Raw genomic sequence first — 22,066 nt, forward strand, 5'->3', positions numbered from 1 at the left:
TATTTATTATTGTATTTATCATCGATAGTCAAACTTGAACACAAATACATTTATTTTCTCATACAGTTTTTTAACCTTTTACGTAAAGCTGACGGATGACGTGAAAGCGGTTCACATTAACATACACGGCGTAGTCCTAATAGATTTTAATCATATGTTGTGTCCGTCGGGTTAAACTTGTATGTCACATATGGTTATGCATCTCGTTATTAGAAAAGTGGTAGGGCTGCATTTTTAAGGTTTCACTGTTATCGAACTTTCACTTCACAAGGTTGATCAAACCCGTTTAATGGTTACATGGAATGATCCTTTGTTGTAGGCATAAGGTTCACAATAAAGGAGAAAGCAAATAATTAAACCCATATATTTATACAAAAGCGGTCTACGCGTCGGAGTTGCGCTTATCGTGGATGAAAACGGTTGACACTCGCTAACAACATAATACAACACGGCAATCGTGACGTGACAACGTGCTTGCTAAAAGGTGGTAGGGTGCAAGCCCATCTTAGTGGGTAACACCAACTCTTCAAATATTATACCACTAAATAGCAATACTTAGTATTGTTGTTGTTAGTATTCCGGTTTCAAGGGTGAGTGAGCCAATGCTATAACAGGCCCAAGGGACATATGACAACAGAATAAAATTATTAAAGTAGGTAACATTATACTTAAGAACAGGTGCAAATACGTCAACTGTCCTAAATAATAAGAAAAAATATAATATTCTTTATATTATAATATTATAAAGTAAGAGTTCTTCCTTGAATAATAATTTATAACTCAATTCATTTAACCCTTTTGATAATAATTTCCTTTACCGATGAAGTGATGCAAATAATAATTTAATTAAATTTATATCGTTTTCTGCTGTCACTCGTTCCGGTACTTTGTATTTAAATTAAATTGGGATGACATTCGTTACTTGTCAACTTTCTTAATACTTTTGAAGAACTAATTTCAAAATGTCATAACGCGTATGTTTCTCGAATTTCAATAAGACATTTCACAGCTATTAACATTCAACGGTTATTCTTTACAAGAATCTTAATTTACTGATTACATACGGAATATTATAAAACGAATATGAAAGTATTAATGAAAATATTTATATCTATTTAAATAATGTTGATTTCACTTGTAGTAATAATAAATTTAAAAGGTAATAAAAATAAAATAAATAAAAGTAACTATGAAATTGCTTGTAACGTTTAATTCCGATAGAAATGTTGCGGTTACAAATCAAATAACCACAAAATTCATTTGAAGTTTTATTAAAATGTTTCGAGAACCTTTGGTTTTCAATTTTGTCGCGTAATTTAGAGTTCAATTCACATTTACAAATAAGATTGAATTTTAAAAATAAGATTGAAATTCATTAAATAAACAATAAAATAAAACTAATATTATTTTTGACGTAGAGAAACAAACGATGCACTTACAAGGAAAATATTAACAAAGATGAGTCAAAAAACCCTGAAAGCTTTCACCCGAAGTAGGCCGAGCTAATGTTTTGTCCATTATGATAGCAACGGAGAAAGAAATAAATTAAAACCATCGCCAGCCTCGAAAACACAAGATTTTAACGCAAATTCTCAGTTATATCTCAGCAATAAAACCAATTAGTAATTTTGATCGTCTATTTTTTTTTACAAAGTATTACATTATATCCTTAAGTAATTGGATAACAAGGAAAATTGGTAAAATACAATAAGTTGAACCCGGATGAAGCCTTTAATAAAATAAAGTCCAACAATAACATCTCGACTAATATTAACACGTGTACCGTCGGCAACATTGACATTGAAACTGTTATAGCAATTAGAAAGTTTGCTTCAACACTCATTTAGCGTCTGTAGCCAATTTCAGCGCCTTATGTTTGCTGGTCACGGTCTATTTCACACCCTCAGGTGGTAAAAGCAATAAACGCGTTTAAAGGTACTTAATGAGACCACCCAAAACTCAATATTCTTATCTCAGATGCGACCCAATTTTCTCAATTACTAGGATCAAGAGAAGTAAATGAAATGAGAGTAATCATTATCTTATTCGTTTATTCTTCTCCACACGCCTTCGCCAGCGGCTCCCTAAAATAAAGCATTATAAGACGGCTACAGATTATCACACAATTTATTCAGGTGCTTAATTTGAGCGGCTATCCCACTTTGAGAGCAATTTATATTTTTATTTCACTTATCCATGGATCCGAGGAGATTTACCTTCACTTTTCATTACAAAAGCTCGGTCTCATTCACAATACAAACCGCGTTTGTTATTGTAATGGAACGGAAATATCAGATTTTCAGGAGTTCACAATTTCCTTTTGAGGTTCACGGATTTTGAATGAATGTTTATAATAAAATGATCTATGTGTGTTTTGCATGTATATATACTAGCATAATGAACAGTGTATTTAACAAGCGTGTTCACGCGTCGTTCATTTGATTGAGTAGACACTGTTTACATTAATTGTTGAAACTTACGTTAAGGTTTCCGGCAAAGCACTATAAACTTACAAATTAAGTAGTGAAGGATAATTGCTTACAAAAAAAACTGCAACGCTAGCAACGCATTACCTTGTTTAAAGAGTTAAAAGTTATGAATAGGTATTTTTTCGAACGGTGACGTATGTATTTTTGTATGGGTCACCCTAAACATACAAACTTAATAGAAAAGTTTTTAAAAAGTCATAATATGTACCATGAATTAAAATTTGGTAATTATTTTTTAATATTACCCCTTAGGAGGCACATTGAAATCAAAACTTCGAACTTATGTACTTTCTTCTTATTTACTAGCAACATTTTCACATCTGTAAACAGATGAATTCGGTGATTCCAACGCGACATACTCCGTGAAAACTTTCCACAATTATGAGAGAACAAATAGGTATTAGACTGCAAACAGAGATTTCGGTTGTAGCCATTAAACCATATCCTCCTAGGCTATGGGACGGGAACATACGCTTCGATTGCACTCGCCCGAGTGGTTGGCAGTCCAATCGAAACTTTTGATTAAAATCAAGCAAACCAAGAGCACTGAGCACTGATTCCGACTGAATGGAGATATCTTTATTTGAACTCCCTACGATATGTTCCCATTGGAAACAATCTCGCATTTACATTATCAACCGATACCGAAAAGGATTTTAACAATAGTCTCGTTTAAATACGATTTGTTATCGTTTATTGTTTTTGTTTTAAATTTCACTACGAAAACGCTAGCCATATGCAGATTACTTCAGATTACTTCGGATTATTCCGCAACACGTTATTTTGATGATGCCTTTTTATATTAAAGACGGCTTAGATTGTGTGAATAAATATTCATTACCCATTTTAAAACAAAATATAGGAGTCCAATTACAGCCCTGTAAAAGGTAACTTTAGGGGTTCAACATCAAAATGCCACATGCAAAAATGATTTAAATACACGCCCTAATCCTCTCAGGCGTGAGGTGCCTTTAGGAATTAATCCGATTAATATAAGGGTTAGGGTAGCATACTGAGTGCTCAGTTCTAAGTGACTGTTGAATCGTACACTAAAGCAATACACGAACAAAAAAAATACATATTTATAAGCAAATACATAATGTATTATAAGAGCAATTCATTTAAATATCAACTGACCCTGCGATTTAAAATACTTACCCAATGACGCGTTATTCGATATAATCTGCTATTAGAGCATAACAAAAACCTTATACATTTGCTAAATTATTTACGATGTATTTAATTAATAAATTCATTTATATACTTAGCTTAATGTATTTAGTCAAGTTAATGCTTAGATGAAATCAGCTGAGTGTAATCTGTAAACAATTGACTGACGTCAGTACAGAAACATCAAATAGTGGAATTGTTGTGAGAGGAATTGATTAACGGCTTGATGATGACTCGATATTGGAATTGGGACGCAGAGCAGTTCGCGCGGGCAAATAGAATGCTAATTGCATCTCTGTTGAGATCTTTGCGTTTCTTAAATGTCTTAAGTAAATATTGTAGTTATGTAACCAAAAAATATGTAGACGTGTTTTCGACTATTTGACGTCCCTGAAATTATATAAAAGACAATCATAACTAACTGATGATCAACGAGGTGAGCGTTGATCGTCAAGCTATAAGACATAGGGGTTTTGAATTAAAAGATGTATCGTATTATAGAAAAGGTCAAAGAAAGCCTACTACCCCTCCCCCTTCTCTGCCTCCTCCCTCGTCACAAGCAAGGGAACTCGCGGGCGGAAACTAGTATTTAATAAAAGCATTAAGTGTAACACAACTTGATCGTGATCGAAGTATTTCTATAATTATATAATGACTATATCCGGCACAAATCTCTCTGGTCGATCAGTGTAAAACCTTATTATTATTTCAAATAAGTATTATATACTCGTAGCATTAAGTTTTCATCTGCATCATAACAACAAGAATACCTTGATCCGGCCCAGACATGCACGTGCAATGTTCTGACTTCCGATGCGGAAATTCCATTAGCGCTCACGAATTCACCAGAATCAAGTGTTAAAATCATGGCTTCAATAATTTGCTTAAGTATTTGGTTTATGTTTAAGCTTTGCATGACTAACTCTTTATAAACATTATAGACTATTTAAAGAAATTGATTTCATTACGTAACATTCATTTTGCTTCTATTATATATATGCGATATAATAATATACATATTTTTATATCGCAGGGCATACAATGTATCAATATATGTTTTAGTTTTATTAATTATTTTTAATAAAACTATTCAAGTGAATGTTGTTCTCCAGTAATTAAATAGTACATTTAAATAATGTGTATTAAGCTCGTATTTTTAGATTTTCATACCGTGGGAGTTTCTTATTATTAAATAAATAAATTAAATTTAAAAAAAAGACATGAAAATTACCTGTTATATAATTTAACTGTCATCCCGTTAGTCGATATGATCATGCGCAAATTATATCGAATTTCGTATCAAGTGTGATTGTTTCGACGGTAATTAGCCTTTGAAACTTGTCTAGTTCATTAGTGATAAAATATTACACATTTATAAGTAAATATGAATAATTAATGAAATAAATGAAAATTAAACATAATTGTTTTAATTAATTGAAAATGTAAGACATTGTATAATCAAGTGTGTGAATAAAATAAACACAGTTTTATAATAAGGGTGAGTTTGTGGTTGTTTAATGATAAACCGTTTGAAGAACATTTCTATAATTTATTATTATTATTTAAGATTATTAGTACATGTAATAGAATAAGACTTGCTTCGCACTTACACTTGCTCGATCTTAAGTGAGTTTATATCATAGAGGCTAGTGAAAGGTGTCGTTGAAACACGTCGTATCGTTAACCATCGTTAACGATGATTATCTTACTCGGTGGTCACTTTATTTCCTATTCATATATGAACCGATCAATTTAGAAGACTAGATATCTTTATGTAACACTAGTTATTTCCGTTACATCGTATACGTGGACGTATATTTCTAAGTTAATAATGTTTAAGTAAGCTAGTTTATAGATAGCCGAGATGGCACAGTGGTAAGAACGCATGAATCTTAACCCATGATCGTGGGTTCAAACCCGGGCAATCACCACTGAATTCTCATGTGCTTAATTTGTGATTATGATTCATCTCGTGCTTGACGGTGAAGGAAAACAATGTGAGGAAACCTACATGTGTCTAATTTCACTGAAATTCTGCCACATGTGTATACCAACCCGCACAGGAGCAGCGTGGTTGAATAAGCTCCAAACCTTCTCCTCAAAAAGGGAGAGGAGGTCTTTAGCCCAGCAGTGGGACATTCACAGGCTAATACGGAAGCTAGTTTAATAAGCAGTATACTTTCCGTTATCTTATTACAAAGGGCGAGACTATTTTTATAAAAAAATTCGTCAATATCGGTTCAGTTGTGTCTTCACGTTATAGTGCTAATGCTTCGCACGGTTTAACTAGTATTAAACGTTACTGTTCTACCCCCATAGGTCGCAACGTAATGTTGTATGTTATTATTTATATCTATAATCCTTTTTTAAATTGCATCAGATACAAAATAAAAAAAGGATATATATATACATATATATATATATATATATATATATATATATATATATATATATATAATTATTATATCATATATAATTATACATATAGAAAATTAAACATATTTATAGCAACTTCTTTAGTCAAATATACACTGTAAATCACTGTAATCACTGTCATTAAAGTAAAACAAATACTACGAAACAAATGCGTTTGACTAAGTCCAAAATACCATTGCACGGGCTCAGAGGATATAAGCTAATTAGAACCAACGTCAACAACTCATTTGCAATGTATAATTTGACTTTGTCTCCTAACAATTGTAATATATTTGGCTAGAAGACCACTTGCTATCGAGAAGCTCATTAAGTTCGTTTTCCTAGTAAAAATAAACAATGACTTCGACATATATACTTAACTTAAAGCAAATATGTTCAAGCGGTTACAGCCTTAATTTATTATGAATCGTTACTTTCATATTTTAAATAAATATACATAGTTACAATGCTTAAAAAATAGCAGCCTGTAAATAGCGCGCTGTTTACCAAAGGCTTTTTTACCTCTTAAGAATAATGTTTGGAGATTATTCCACCGTGCTGCTATAAAATGACTTTATGGATATAAATATGTATTTTCTACTAGAATTTTATAAACCCGACCCATACAGGTATGTGTATAAATGTTTTTCTGCATGTTCGGATTTTAAACCGTATTGAATTAAGATTGCCACCAAACCGCATTGGAGCAATGTGCTGGAATTAGCTCCAAAAACTTCTCCTCAAAAAGAGAGAGGAGGCCTTAGTCCAGCAGTGCGACATTCACAATCTCTGTAGTCACTGGTTGATTAAGATTCATACAATTGTGTTACTGGTGGTAGGGCTTTGTGCAAGCTCGTCTGGGTAGATACCACCCACTCATCAGATATTCTACCGCAAAACAGCAATACTTGATATTGTTGTGTTCCGGTTTGAAGGGTGAGTGAGCCAGTGTAATTACAGGCACAAGGGACATAAAATCTTAGTTCCCAAGGTTGGTGGCGCATTGGATATGTAAGCGATGGTTGACATTTCTTACAATGCCAATGTCTAAGAGCGTTGGTGACCACTTACCATCAGGTGGCCCATATGCTCGTCCGCCTTCCTATTCTATAAAAAAAAAAAAAAACCACTCATGGTAAAAAAAAATTCATGATTTTCACCCTATTTTGGCTCTCACGTAAAATATCTCATAAAATAATCATATACAATAAATTGCAATCATAATAAAGAAAACATAGATTCATCGTTTAGCACTTTTATCAATCCTCACTAATTTACTTTCACGTTACAAAGAGTCTAAATTCATTCACTTATTGGTTTAGAAAGTAGAGTGTATAATGCTGAATTGCATATCAGTGCGTATAATGAATTATTATTAAATTATTATTATTATCTTAACGAACGAAACTCGAAACACAATGAAATCTTAATTTAAATAAATGAAACATACCTATATTGACAAATAAATTTCTATCAAAAATATTGCATTGTAAATACCTAACTTTAGCGTCAACGTTCAATTGCAATGCAGGATTAATAACAAATTTTTAACATAGTACATTGAGTCATGATTACTTAACATCAGCAACCGAATACAGTTTTCAAATTTCCTAACCCAAAGATTCTGAAAAAATCGCCGGTAAGCCGAATAAGAACGCCTGTTGTACTACAATTCTTGTTTCTAAATAATTACAATTTTCAAAATATAAAAGAGTATACCTCAATATTAAAATATATTATAAAAAATATTTTTATAAATTATTTGTTAATGACGATAATAACACTGTTGAAATTCGATCCATTTCCATACAGCATCTTAATACATTAAATATAATATTGTTAAAATTACATAATTTATTACCTAATTTAACCTTTACACTAATTGCGTCGATTAATTTTCGTATCAATCATGTATTTATTGCTGTTACACAAATCACTATCAACTGTGTTCATATTTAAAAATAAAATAACAACAACAAGCTATTATATAGAATATTAAATGAAAAAAAAATAGGTTTTCTTAACGTAAACGATTATTAAATCACACTATACAAACGTACTTCGAAAACTGTATGAATTTCAATAAAATTTATTGTGTAGGTATTTGATTGTGATAAATCTATCGAGGTTGCGTTTATTTCAAGTGAAGATAATTATAATAATTTATACGAAATAAATCCAGATAATAGTAATAGTAATAAAAACCTAAGCATTTGTCTAAATTAGTGTCTTAATTAGTTTGAACAGATAAACTCTTTAGTGGTCAATAGCATGATGAAATAATAAAGACAGATTTATCTTATATTGCTAAGTCAGAATTCAGAACCCTATTCATTTTCACCAAGGCAATAGTTTCGCTTCAATCAACTTTATTGATTCATTCTAAAAGCGAACTTTAGCATTATAATATTAATTATATTATTATTCTGCTATGGCTTTTAACTAAATGTTGTTAGGAGGGGAAATTAGTTGAATTGCTATGTCTTCTTCTTTCGAATGTTAATTCGATAATGACAGAAAGAGAGAAATGAGTTATAAGCAGCGTTAATGATCATTATCCAAAATCAATGAAAACAGCTGTTTTATAGTATTGTACAATTTTACAATTCCTTATAGTATCGAAAGTAGAACATCTCGAGTTTTTGATTCTAAAGCACTATTTGTGTTCAAACGAAATCAAATATGAATTACGTCTTTTTGATTAATGTATTGTAAGAAATATTCTCATGTCTCTCAAAATTCGTGCTTACAAAAACCATTATCACATTATTAGCCAACAACGGTCGTGAGGAATCGTGAGTTCGAGACTGATTTAGCAAGTGAACGTCAAGGTCGAAAATAATACCAACTGTATCGGTTATCTCATCGTCTTTGATTTTAGTTTATTTTTTATAATTATCATCCTCAACATGAAATCATTTTAATTTTTTTACAAATCATTTCCTTGTTATTAAGAATATATTAACGTGCGTGCAACTCACCACACGTGACGTAATTAAATAAAAGTAAATATAATATATTGCGTTATTTTTTTATGTTTTGAAACGTTATATGTTTTAACATGTGGGGTACCAAATACGGTCTACTCAAATTAACGTAATTGTTTCTATTATTAATATAATTATATGTTAAATGAATGGTTCCGATTTTACTTATGTTAATAATAATCGAGTAATGCTCGATGACGCCTCTTTGGACTAGTAGCTAGCTTATAAAGCCGCAGATCATGAGGTTCAGAGTTCAAGGCTCGGGTTGATCCAATAGGACGTAATTATGTGCTACTGTCAAAAAATATCGGTAGCACCAAAGTTTTACTTCAAAAACAAGAGATCAAAATCACAGAATAACAAGTCACAATCTTGTATCAAACTTGATGTTTTAGAACTAATGAAGATAAGAATCAAATTAGACATGCCATTAAATCCGGAGTTAGTTACAACAGGATATACGAAAACATAAAAAATGTAAACAGTATTCATTGCCATTCTGCCCTTCTTGTCAATTTAGCAAGCGATAACTCTATAACCACAATAAAACCCACCCTATGTATAAACATAATTTATTTATTGTTATCTTGATCTATGTTACAAATTAAAATTAAATATTGTTGAAATTATCTCTTTAATGGTTTCGAAGAGATTAAAAAATATTTATGTCAAAACACTTTGAAGGCATTGCAGCCTATAAGCACAAGCCTAGCGGAACGTAATTAAAAAATAAACTAACGGTTTCCAATGTTTTGAAACTGCAATGAGGTTACGTTAATAAATAAAAATAATAATAAAATTTATTTTTGTTTTATATCTCTATCGAGGTTTTATATTTTTGATAAAAATAGCAAATCAAAATCGTTTATTGAAACATTTCCAAATTATAAAATTAAACTTAGCGAAAACAAGTGAAACGATCACTAGTAGTGTAACAAAAACAAAAGTAGCAATATGAATCAGCATGGAAATGAAATACGTTATTTGACCAACTTGTTAGACATGAAAAAGTTCAGGCAACAAAATACGTTTTTGCTATAATTCGTTTCATTCGACACGGCACGCTCGTGCGCCGGATGAAAGTGGCACCTGTCTCAGTTCTTGGCTGCCCGTGCGCAGAGAAAACAATATTTACGGTCAGTGAACACTATCCGTATTATAACTACCTTAGATTAATTGCAATAACGTTACACTGATCAGTACGTACTGTAGAATTGTTGTAGATAATACAACAAATACACCATATAACCGGGCAAGAATTTGAGTTTTTCATTTTCTTTATTGGTCTCTTTCCCGATTGCGTAAAATACAACATGAGAAAATCTACACGAATCGGGAAAATATTCTGATTCTAGTACATCCTGGTGAAATAAGCGGTTTATTCCTATCCTTAACAGAAGTAGGGAATTTTCTCGAAGGCCTTTAAGGGCTCTTTCTTTTAATTCTTTTTAAAACAAGCTGTTTTATATATGTATAGATCTATTTCGGTTACTTACTGACAAATACCTGCCGTAATAATGACTATAATGAAACTAATATAGCTTTAATGTTAATTAAGAAAAACTATCATGACTAAGAAAATGAAGACAGACGATTATGCCATGATGCTAGAAAGCAACAATGATGCAGACGAACATAGAATTTCGTCTTACATTTGAAATGACTACCATCTTGTCATAATTTAGGAAAGTGCTAAATCATAAAATAGAAGTCGACGCGAACTGAACAAACAGTAAAGATTATGATCATTATAAACATATGTAATATAATATTATTATATACACATATCATATTGTGATTATGTGATTTAGCCTGCCTCGTTGGTCTAGTGGCTTGATGTAAGGCCGCAGATCCGGAGGTCCTGGGTTCAATTACCAGGTCAGAAATTTCTCAGTAACAGCCCGTAGTCTGGAAGTTGGAAGAGTGTTCACTCCCGTGCCTCGGAAAGCACGTAAAGCCGTTGGTCCTGCGCCTGAACTCTTTCCGGTCGTGTCGGATCGCCGTCCCATCGGATTATGAGAGTTAGGGAATAGAAAGTGTACTTGTGTTTGCGCACATACTTGTGCACTGTAATATCTCCTGCGTAGTTGGCTAATCTCTCTCGAGATTGGCCGCCGTGGCCGAAATCGGTCTGGAGGATTATTATTATTGTGATTATAACACAAGTAATGTGATCAATGATATTATACATGTAGAAATAACGAGTAATTACATTTGCGTTGTGAATATTAAAGTCAGTATTTTTGTCAAAATAACATTATAAATCCAATCGCTCCGTCAACGTACATAACAAAATATGTACATTAATTTTATATACATAATAAAAGCATCATTAAGTAACAAATCATCAACAGCATTTATGAGTCCCACAGGCTTTTGTAATTATTATAAATAAAATATTATCATGAATCACATGAGAATTGATAAACACAAACAAATAGATTTTATCACAATTAATTGTTAATTATAATATATTATCTGTGGCGGCGCCTGCGGCTTTTAACGAATGCATCTCATGTAACTGAGTTGCTAATGTTTAGCTGTATTTATTTATCAGGTCTAGCGCCAATTTTTTTAATTCCGAAAATGTGATAGGTATTATCTTAAGTTCGTTGGTCCTTTTACAGTTACTAACCATTACCACACTCGACACTTATTTATTATTTTTTTTAATTTGCATTTAAACATTTTTATTTCTTTTCTAAAAAAATTACTAATTCTACTAATCTACTAATTAAAGTTTGGAAAAACGGATAAAATATTAATACTGTGTTAAAATTTCTAGGAAAATCTCTTATTTTGATTCATTACAATAACGATTTCTTTTCGATCGATTTTTTTCTTTTTTGGAACATTATACATTTATTAACTTTAGACCATATATTTAGTTGTATTTTGTAATTTAGATTATAATTACAAATTTATGAATTACTTTTTTGATATCATTATAACTGTCGTATATATGTAAGCTGTGTTTATCTATAAAAGTTATCCAATAGTATTCCTTTAGTATATATTGATTAACTCAATATTTTGTAACAACTGTTGATGAGCCCTTTAAAATAAAAAATAATTATCAGTGACATTTTTTTCATTATAAAACAATTATTTCAATGTTATAATATCAATTTATAATAATTTAAAACTAAAACCAATCTTGAAGATCAATTAATATGATGAGCTGTAGCGAATACATGTAACGGTACAACACGAATTGAGGCACGCCTCATAACGGTCAACTTCCCTGGATATTTGTCATTGCATTACGGAAACGCATTTGCCGATATATAATATTATACAACATGACATATCTGAGAATCACTTTAGATGTCATCATCATTTATAGCAGTAGAAATTTTCTATAAGAACAAACAAGAAACGATCGTGAACCGCATTAATTACAATAATTTCATTATTTTAAAAAGTTAACTTCAAATAGCGTATCACGGTTAGTCGGCTTACAAAATTTCACAAGTGAAATACGAAGTAAGTTTTTCACAAAAGACCACAAGCACTAAGGCTATTCTGTAAGAACAAGCACGAAACACACCGAGAGACTGACCATAATGATTATATTTCAAGAATACATATATGACCATAAGACCATAAGTCGAAGTGAGTTCTTACAGAATTTAAATGCAGTGATATAAACATTACCAAAGAAAGTAGATAAAGCTTAAACATATCACATTATAACAGGACAAAATGATTTTTACTAGGTAACTGATATAGTAGATTCCTGCGACATTGTAAACAAAACAAAATAAACAAATACGCTGTGAACTCGTGTCTATGTTGATCAGAAAAATACAACGAAACAATGTACTGTATATTATACCTTCGTATGTATATAGTGTTGACACAGGACAAATTGTTTTCTGTATTATTAAAAATCTAAAAAAATACTTTTTTTTTTAAATGCATATACAAAAGGTTTATTTGTGTTATTAAGGCGATATAACGTTAATCCGACAGAAAGATATTTTACTGACAAAACTTAAACTGATGATTGAACTTTGATCTCAATCAAATATCAATCTATATCTACTGTACAACATTTAGCCACATCATTTGGTCTAGTAAGAGTTTTGCAAATTAAATTTTTTGTCGCAAAATTAATTAGAAAAATTTTGCATAACATGTATTAAACATGTAAATGATATAACACTAATATTTTGTATGAAACAATAACAACCTTTAAGCTGAATAATTTAGCATACTTAACATCGATTTTTTATAGATTAAACCATTCAAAAAAAATTATTTGAACGGTAGATAATGTTTAAGCTAAATTTTAACGGTGGAATGCTATACATCACGAGAGCAGAGAGCCCTTATTTAGTGATAACGAAGAAAAGTGGATACCATTTTTCGCGTATTAGTCCCCTTGTAAGCGCGTCCCAGAAAAAAACACATTTTTTCATAAGCAATACTTTATTGGTACGGCCATTATTACAAAAGTGAGGTAGTGAAAGAAATCATGTCGAAACATTGTTATAATTATTACAAAGACATTTTATTAGATTTTTTTGTAAGTTTAATGAAATTATGAATATTAATAAAGTTACATCTAACAACTAAACTCAACCAAAATAATAATACACGAAAGTTACGAACAACATGTATTAAAAGATTTGAAAGGTTAAAAATATTAAAATATTGATTAAGAACATGGTTTTTGTCATGAATCATTAATATATTTTTTTATATATAATAAGAAGGCGAACCTGATGGTAAGTGGTCACCAACGCGCAAAGACATTGGCATTGTAACAAATGTTAACCATCGCTTACATAACCAATGCGCCATCAACCTTGGGAACTAAGGTGTTATGTCCCTTGTGCCTCTAACTACACTGGCTCACTCACCCTTCAAACCGGAAAACAACAATACCAAGTACTTCTGTTACAATATAGCGACGAGCAAAAAATATTCAACCTTTTTATTTCAATTTTTTTTTTGTGATATTAAAACACACACTAATTACAGTTGCTTAAATTAATAATCAAATATTATATACCCTTAAAGTATGTAGCTCGAAAACAATTATATAGTTTCAACATTTAAACTTAATATTATTTAAATTAACTTACCTATGTGTAATTTAAATTATTCTCTCAGTCATAATACGATGTACTGACCGTGAAGAGTTTCTTAATAAAACGTTTTTAATTACTCACATCTATATAACAACTTACATTTATTGCAAAAGGGTTATATGCCTTTCTAAAAACACATTAACTGTTTAAAGGCAATAATTTCGTAAGCGAAATATGTATTTTAAGGTTTTTCTTATCTAAAATTTTGACTAATTATGTAAACCGCATATATAATATATAAGTAGCTACGCTCTACTTTCAACAATATTTCTGTTTTTAATCATTCTGGTTTCACTTATGGTACTTATCGAGGAATATTAAATAACGAAAAGGCTATTTTTTCCGTCAACTCGCAGCGGGAGCGACGAAAGATTGTTCTTCAAACAAAAAAATATATTACATTAAAATAGGCTCTAAAAAGTACTTTTTAATCGTCATTTTACAAGACAAATTATATTGAAGTCTACCGGTTCTGAATGGATATTATCTGTCGTATATATATATTATATTATTATATTTTAATTTATATATCCTGTATGAAAATTAAATATTTAATTTAAAAAAATAAATAAACCTAATCAGGATTTCCCTAGAAAAATTAAAACATTAGTTCTTTATATATTTTTAAGTTTATTTTGAATAAAAAATTCAAATGTTCAACATTCTTAAATAAAAAAAACTTTTTCATTTTATGTTAATCAATTATGTCATACTATTGTGTTTTTATTAACACATTGTCTGAACATCTGACTCAACTGACCCGACAAATGTAAGTTCTTCTGCGTATTATAATATATAAATATTTATAACACTTATTGTAATAAACTTGCATTCGCATTTTGAAATCATTTTATTTTGTATTAAATAACTACGCGTATGCTATGAAATAAAAAATGTAATTTATGAGATGTTTCTGGTTACCTAAATAGACATTTTATTTTTTCGAATTATTTAAATATTAATTAATTACTTCAGTTAATTATTTCGACTTGACTGTAGAGCTATTTTGTAAGAAAAACTTGAAACTTCTTTTTCTTGTCGAGCACAATTCAAATAAGTGTCACCTAAGCCTCACAAATGCTCTATGCCTCTTCTATAGATTTATGTAATAAACCAAAATATAACCATGTTACATTCATTTTACCCAGCATATATTCCTGATTTTAAAGGTTACATCCTAGGTAAATTTTCAGTAATATCCTGCGATATTGGTGACTTTTCCGAAAACATTCCATATTTAAAATGACCAATTTTACATTGCACACCGCACAGATCATTACCGTTTAATGATAATTGAATTACCATATTCACAGTTCGATCAATAATTATTTATCATTAAAATAGCCGCAGAACACTGACAATGCTGCCAACAAACATGATTGATTATAGAAGTCCCTAATTCAATGAATTAATTAATAAATAATGAAAGGACGACAAAATTTAGTTATTATGATATTTTGTATTGTTTTTTTTATATTTGTTAAACTTTATTAGAAACAATTACTTTAAAACTATGCTTAATGCTCGCAAAAGCCTTAAATTAGGTACTTTACAGACACAAATACGATTTTTTACATATAAACATATTAACTGTATATGTAAAATTTCGTATTTTTGTCATTTATGTTTGATTTTATTTTAATTTCTGCACCCGAAAAGCAACTTTATCCGATTCATTAATAAACTTTTTCTTTCCGCTTATAATCGGACGGATAATAATACCTCTATGACGAACGGTGAAAGACATTTCAAATGTATATTAAGTAGTTAATAATAAAGATATATCGCCATAGAATGATTCTATTTTAAACCATTCATAGATGATAAGTTTACTGATGTTAATATTTAACTGTTGGACTGAGCTTCCAATGAAGACTTTTGAAGAAGATTTAGCTTATTTCACCACGCTGTTCGAAACGTACAGACAAATGTGACAGCTTTTCATCCAACACATGCATATTTCCTCCCTTCTCTTCACCACTGAGCATGAGATGAATTTAAAACACATGAAAATAGAGTAGAGCTTACCAGGGCTTAAGTCTGCAATGTAAAGATAAGAGTCACGTGCTCTAAGCACAGAGGGTCATCTCAGTTCCTTTAATCAATGTAGTTGAGTGATAAATCATTATTCTTGATTGATTCCTCCGAATTTTCGTCAGTTTTTGATTAAGAAGTAATAAGCTAAGTGAACATTGAAAGAAAAGGCTTGTTTAAGACATTCAACCCCCGTCATTAATCTCTCACTCTCCGCTCTCTCTCACGCGCCCTATTCTCTCTCTGTTCAAACAAGCCACGGGTTAGCGTCGAGGGCAATGCGCTTCCCGAAAAAATATCCAGATTACTCCGGTTATTGAAACTCAAAAAATTACTCAAATAATATACAAGAAATATTCACTTTTAAAATAAAACTTTATTATTATTATGACTAAGTATCAAAGCTGTGTATAATATACAATATTATATTATATTTATATGTATTTATTATATCTCAAGCCCTTGATGTTGTCTGGCAGAGATAGCCACTTAGCGATAAGACCATTGCCCAACTTGATTACTTATATTTTCTTATATAATATAATTTATGTTTGTGGTTTTCAAATAAAGTTATAATTATTTATTAACATTTCAAGTAAATTAATTTATAACATAGACTTAATTAGTCATTATAATTGACGAGTATTCTTGTTGTAAGGTACTTCGATAGTCATAAATTAACAATAGATTAGTATATTGTTTTACAAAGCTCCACAATATGAAACAAGTGTTTTATAACGAGTAATGTACATATAATATACATTTAAAACTATACTTCTATTTTTATAATGATATCAGCAATTGATCTCGTAATATCATGTTTGCAATCACGCGTAGTGAATTTGTATACACTTAGATTTAAATCTGTATTTCATCTTTGAATACAATGAATAATATTTAACAAGAAGTAATAAGAAAAATAACCGTTAACCTTCTTAGATGTTTCTGCCGATACATGATTATATCAAATGGAGCAAGATAACAATACAAAAAAACAAAACACATTCCTTATTAAGAAATACAGCAAATTCAATTAAACGTTGATATTGATATATGGAAATCTAAACTGTATATTCTTTTATATATATTAAATTATAAAAATATTACATTTCAGTTTATTGTTTATGTATTTTTTTGGAAATCTTTCACTGCTGGACAAAAGCCTGTTATTTGAATATGTAACAGATTTTCATACGACACATGCAAATGGCTGATGCTTAATATAAAAAATAAGAAATTAAAACGATGTTTTCAGTTTGAAAGGTAAAGTAAGAAATTATATTTGAATTTGTAGAATACTTACCTTATTATTTTTATAAAGCAGAGCTTAAAATAAATATTAAACCTTAGCCTACTAATGTTATTACGGCTTCTGAATTCGAACCTGCGATCTTCGGCGATAAAAAACACATATTCTATTTACCAGAGATTAATTTATGTACTTGGTTTCATTAAATTTAAAACAAATTTAAATCGTTTGAAAATAATAATACTAAAATAAATTTGTTCACAATCTATATAAAAATATGCAAAGACAAACACGTTCACTATCGACAAGATTTATTAATAAAAGGAGTATAAAAAATGGTTCGAAACTGGTAAAACCATATACGTTTTCCTTAAATTTCCAATAATGATTATGTTCAAATTTCGAGCTGAGCGCTGATCAAACACATATCATATATAATATTCAATCATGTATAATATAATATAATAATCAAATATGACGAGCCGGTTGGCGTGGTTGGTAGATACTTGCCTTTCACGCCGAAGGTTGTGGTTTCGATTCCCACCCAGGACAGACACTTTTGTGCATGAACATGTATGTATGTCCTGAGTCTGGGCGTAATTATCTATATAAGTATGTATTTGCAAAAGAAAAGTAGTATATGTAGTATATCAGTTGTCTGGTTTCCATAGCACAAGCTTTGTACAAGCTTCATTTAGGATCAGATGGCCGTGTGTGAAAAATGTCCCAGAATATTATTATTATTAATAATAATTATATTATAAATTTGTTGATAATTTATTTATAATTATGTAAATAAATATAGAGTCATACTAACTGTCTCTCAGCCTTCGTTAAAGTATTACCGCATACGAGGAACCTATTAAAGATAGCCTGCACACATAAACTATAAGTGACTTATAGTTTGGACATAATAAAACCGCTTGTACTAATTATAAATGCATTATTTATTATATATTAAATCATCTATATGTATATTTCCAGTTAATATGTTCTATTAAAGTATTGCATCCTCCTAGTAGAACATATTATATATTTAAAAGTTTGTGCGTTTGGATGATTGTCAATACAAAGTGGATTTAGATGATTTTTACCGGAAATAGCTTATACTCTAACTTAACACAAAGTTTACTAACAAGACGTCTCCCTCCCCCCCCATACGTGTGCAAAGCGTGTAATTAAAAAACTTGTTTGCAGATTGATGCTTGAATGACTTAGTCTCTCCTCACTATTAACTTCACAATTAATGTACTTAGAGATAAGATTAATTTAATTAGGTGTTCATTATGCAATTACGCGTTGGGTGAAGTTTGAAGTCGATATCTTTATGGCGAAATATAAGTTGAAAGAAATGCTCAAGAAAATATTTATACATACACATATAGGCACCCTACAACACAAAATCGAACTCGCTGTAACTCACAATATATAGTTTGCCAAAAATCCGACCAATACAGACACTTCACATTGGAAAACAATTGATACGAAATATTGTCTTACTATTGAACTAAATATTAATTCAAAGTTAAATTGATTTAATTATCATTAAGTCAGTTTGGTTGATGTTGAAGCATTACGAATAGGGTCAAAACAAACCCACAGATCCAACGATTAGCATAATTTTACAAAGAGCCTTTATCATGGTAAAGACAACACGCACTGGCTCAGGTAGGTTTGTTATACCAGATTTGTAATTGACCCAATTATATTTTACTTGCCGAATAAAAATATGACATTCAATTCAATTTTTATTATAGAAGTGTTCATAGAAACATCGAATTTAAATAACGTATCTTTAAACCGCAATGTACGAATGGATAAAGAGCTTTCAAAATAGGTATCAATCATTTGGTACGAGAAGCTTTTTTTGTTCTTCTTCATCAATTATTTTATTAAAAAAAAACTCACACACACACACTACATTTGTTAATTTTGATAATTTTTTTTTTAGAGAGTAGGAAGGTGGACGAGCATATGGGCCACCTGATGGTAAGTGGTCACTAAACGCCCTTAGACATTGGCATTGTAAGAAATGTCAACCATCGCTTATAGCCAATGCGCCACCAACCTTGGGAACTAAGATTTTATGTCCCTTGTGCCTGTAATTACAATGGCTCACTCACCCTTCAAACCGGAACACAACAGTATCAAGTACTGCTGTTTTGCGGTAGAATATCTGATGTGTTTGGTGGTACCTACCCATACGAGCTTGCACAAAGCCCTACCACCAGTAATAACTTAAACATATGTTATATATGTATAAGATAATAACTTAAACATATGTTTAAAATTAAAATTACATTTAAAATTAGAATTAAAAACGAATTTTTACAATCAGTACGCAATTTTTTATTGTTGCTTAAAATAGGCAATAGCAGGAAGGCCAGTATTTCTATAAATAAAAAATAGATTACCGAACAAATTCTACTCGCAATGACAATCGAATGTTGTAATCGACCGAAAACGGTGTTTTTATTCGTAATCGATTATCTATACTATAATCTTTAAATGACGGCAAAAATTGAGTTCGTTATTCCTTAAGTTACATCATAAACCTCGAATGGAAATTCATTGGTTTTGAAATATACTAATAGTTATAACATTATAAAAAGTAGTATATTTTTTATATAATAAAAATACTAATATTATTCAATATTAGATACAGAGTGGAATTTTAAGTTAAAGCTAATTTACCGCTATGTGGGTATATATTCACCCCTAAAAGTAAGCTAAATGCTAATAAAGCTGTTTTCGCTTTAAAAAAAATCATAGCGTAACAGAGTAAAGCGTCGACTTAATGATATTTCATTTTTACATTTTTTCCTCATGAATACTTGAAGTGGGTCCCTGTTTTAAACCAAAAATATTATCTTGGAGAAAGCAATTTACATTCATTGCTTTTATGCCAATTTTTTAACATTAACATTTTCATGCAAAATAATAATCTTAACGTATATCAAAAGCTTAATAAAACTCACTTACCGTATAAGGAAGTTGAAAATATTGACTATTTTCAATATTCAAGACACAGTTTTTATTACAAAACTGAGTTGATATCAAAACTAGTCCGAAGTTGGCTTAATTTCACTTTTCAAATAGATCGTTCCACTTAGTCACTCAATTTAACACCAAAAGTAAAGTCCTTACACAATTGTTTTATCTCGTCTCAATCTTTCGGTTTCACTTTCCACGCGGTATCGTAATCAGTCACGAATCGGAAATGGCTGCCGGTTCTCAAATTTCCGATCGCGATGTTCGTAAAAGTTATACCGAAGCGATTCAGTGCACAACGGGAGCGGGAGTCCCTGCAACTAGCACGCCGTCCGACTGCCGAACAGCGACTGTGATAACGACACTTCTTACGAATGAACCTGCGAACCTCTGTATAGTCAGCGTATAAGCTCGCCTCTCTCTCGCCGCCCCGTCTACGCACTAAACGTATCTCTATCGGCTCCCGTTTAACCCGATCTCGACCGTCCCATAATCACAACAAGATACACTTTGAATCGCTCCCGATCCACGAACTCGCCTCGTTCACATCGCGTAACGAGTTTACGGTACGTAAATCGTAGTAGATTTGTTTTTCAGCCTGGCCACAGTAATCCAGTTCTTGGCTCTGGGACTCAGAGCGCTTTTTTCCGATTCGTTTCCCGTTAAATAGAGCCTTCTTTTTGTGCAGCCGGCACCCGGTAACCTATGTAAGGAACTCGAAATAACCGCTATGGACAAGATGCCAACTTTCTAAACTAAACCTATAAGACCGCGTTATTAGGACCGTGAATTACGTTATTTTTATTGGAAGTCACAATAGTCGGAACAATAATAATAAAGCATTTAGGAGATTGGATATTCTGGGCAGCGACGTGTTGTAATTTGATGTTTTTGCATGACGCGGTTGTCGTCTATAATGGTTATTACGGCCGCGGTTGTGACTTCGGTGTCAATTATCTGGCTGTGGTCGAAGCCCCACAAGCCCACAATACTGAGCGCAAATTGGATTCCATTCGCTAAAGCAGATTATTCTTTCAAAAGGTTATGCAATATTATATAAGAAACCTTAATTTAAGCCTCTTACATTTCTTAAAATAGACTTATAAATAGGTCAGAAATATCATTTCTGCTATGCGACACCAGATATCTCTTCCAATGAAACTGAAACTATTCCCATAAGATATAGAAATAGTCATATATACTGGATAACAAATATTGAAAACCGTAAACCCTTTCGTGATCCCGCGACGATTCCAAAGTAGGTCAGGAAGCATGGTCGTAAACTAAGGGAAATTTCACATGTAGAAACGAAACGAAAACACATTTATTGGCTATCCATGTATAAAAATATAAAAATGTAACCATTCCATGGCTTCAAATTTTATATATTTTTTTAATTGCAATCTTTATTTTTTTTCTCATTAAAAAACTTCATGTTCATACAAAAAAATGCTTCATTTCAATTCAATACACGAAGTAAAGTTATGTACAAAATCGTAAAATACATAAGTCACTGTAATCTTGTTATAAAACAAATATTTAGCAAACATTAGTAAATTAAAGTTACAAGCGGATAACAATTCAGCCAAAAAACGTTTTCACTGAATTGTCATATAAGGAAGCCGCATCGCG

At 31.0% G+C, this 22,066-nt stretch overlaps 1 protein-coding gene across 2 annotated transcripts in view; it reads right to left on the minus strand.

The window, feature by feature from the left end:
* The window catches only part of LOC126770485 (uncharacterized), a 187,693-nt gene extending 166,735 nt beyond the window's left edge, over positions 1-20,958 (minus strand). Inside the window, exon 1 of one of the 2 annotated variants that reach the window (XM_050489880.1) lies at positions 20,426-20,958. The gene's annotated coding sequence lies outside the window, so the exon portion shown is untranslated. The remainder of the gene's footprint in view (positions 1-20,425) is intronic. The other variant, XM_050489877.1, reaches the window with a different exon arrangement.
* Between the last annotated feature and the right edge of the window lie 1,108 nt (positions 20,959-22,066).

The sequence above is a fragment of the Nymphalis io genome, chromosome 9 (genome assembly GCF_905147045.1).
Source record: "Nymphalis io chromosome 9, ilAglIoxx1.1, whole genome shotgun sequence".
Classification (NCBI taxonomy): Eukaryota; Metazoa; Arthropoda; class Insecta; order Lepidoptera; family Nymphalidae; genus Nymphalis; species Nymphalis io.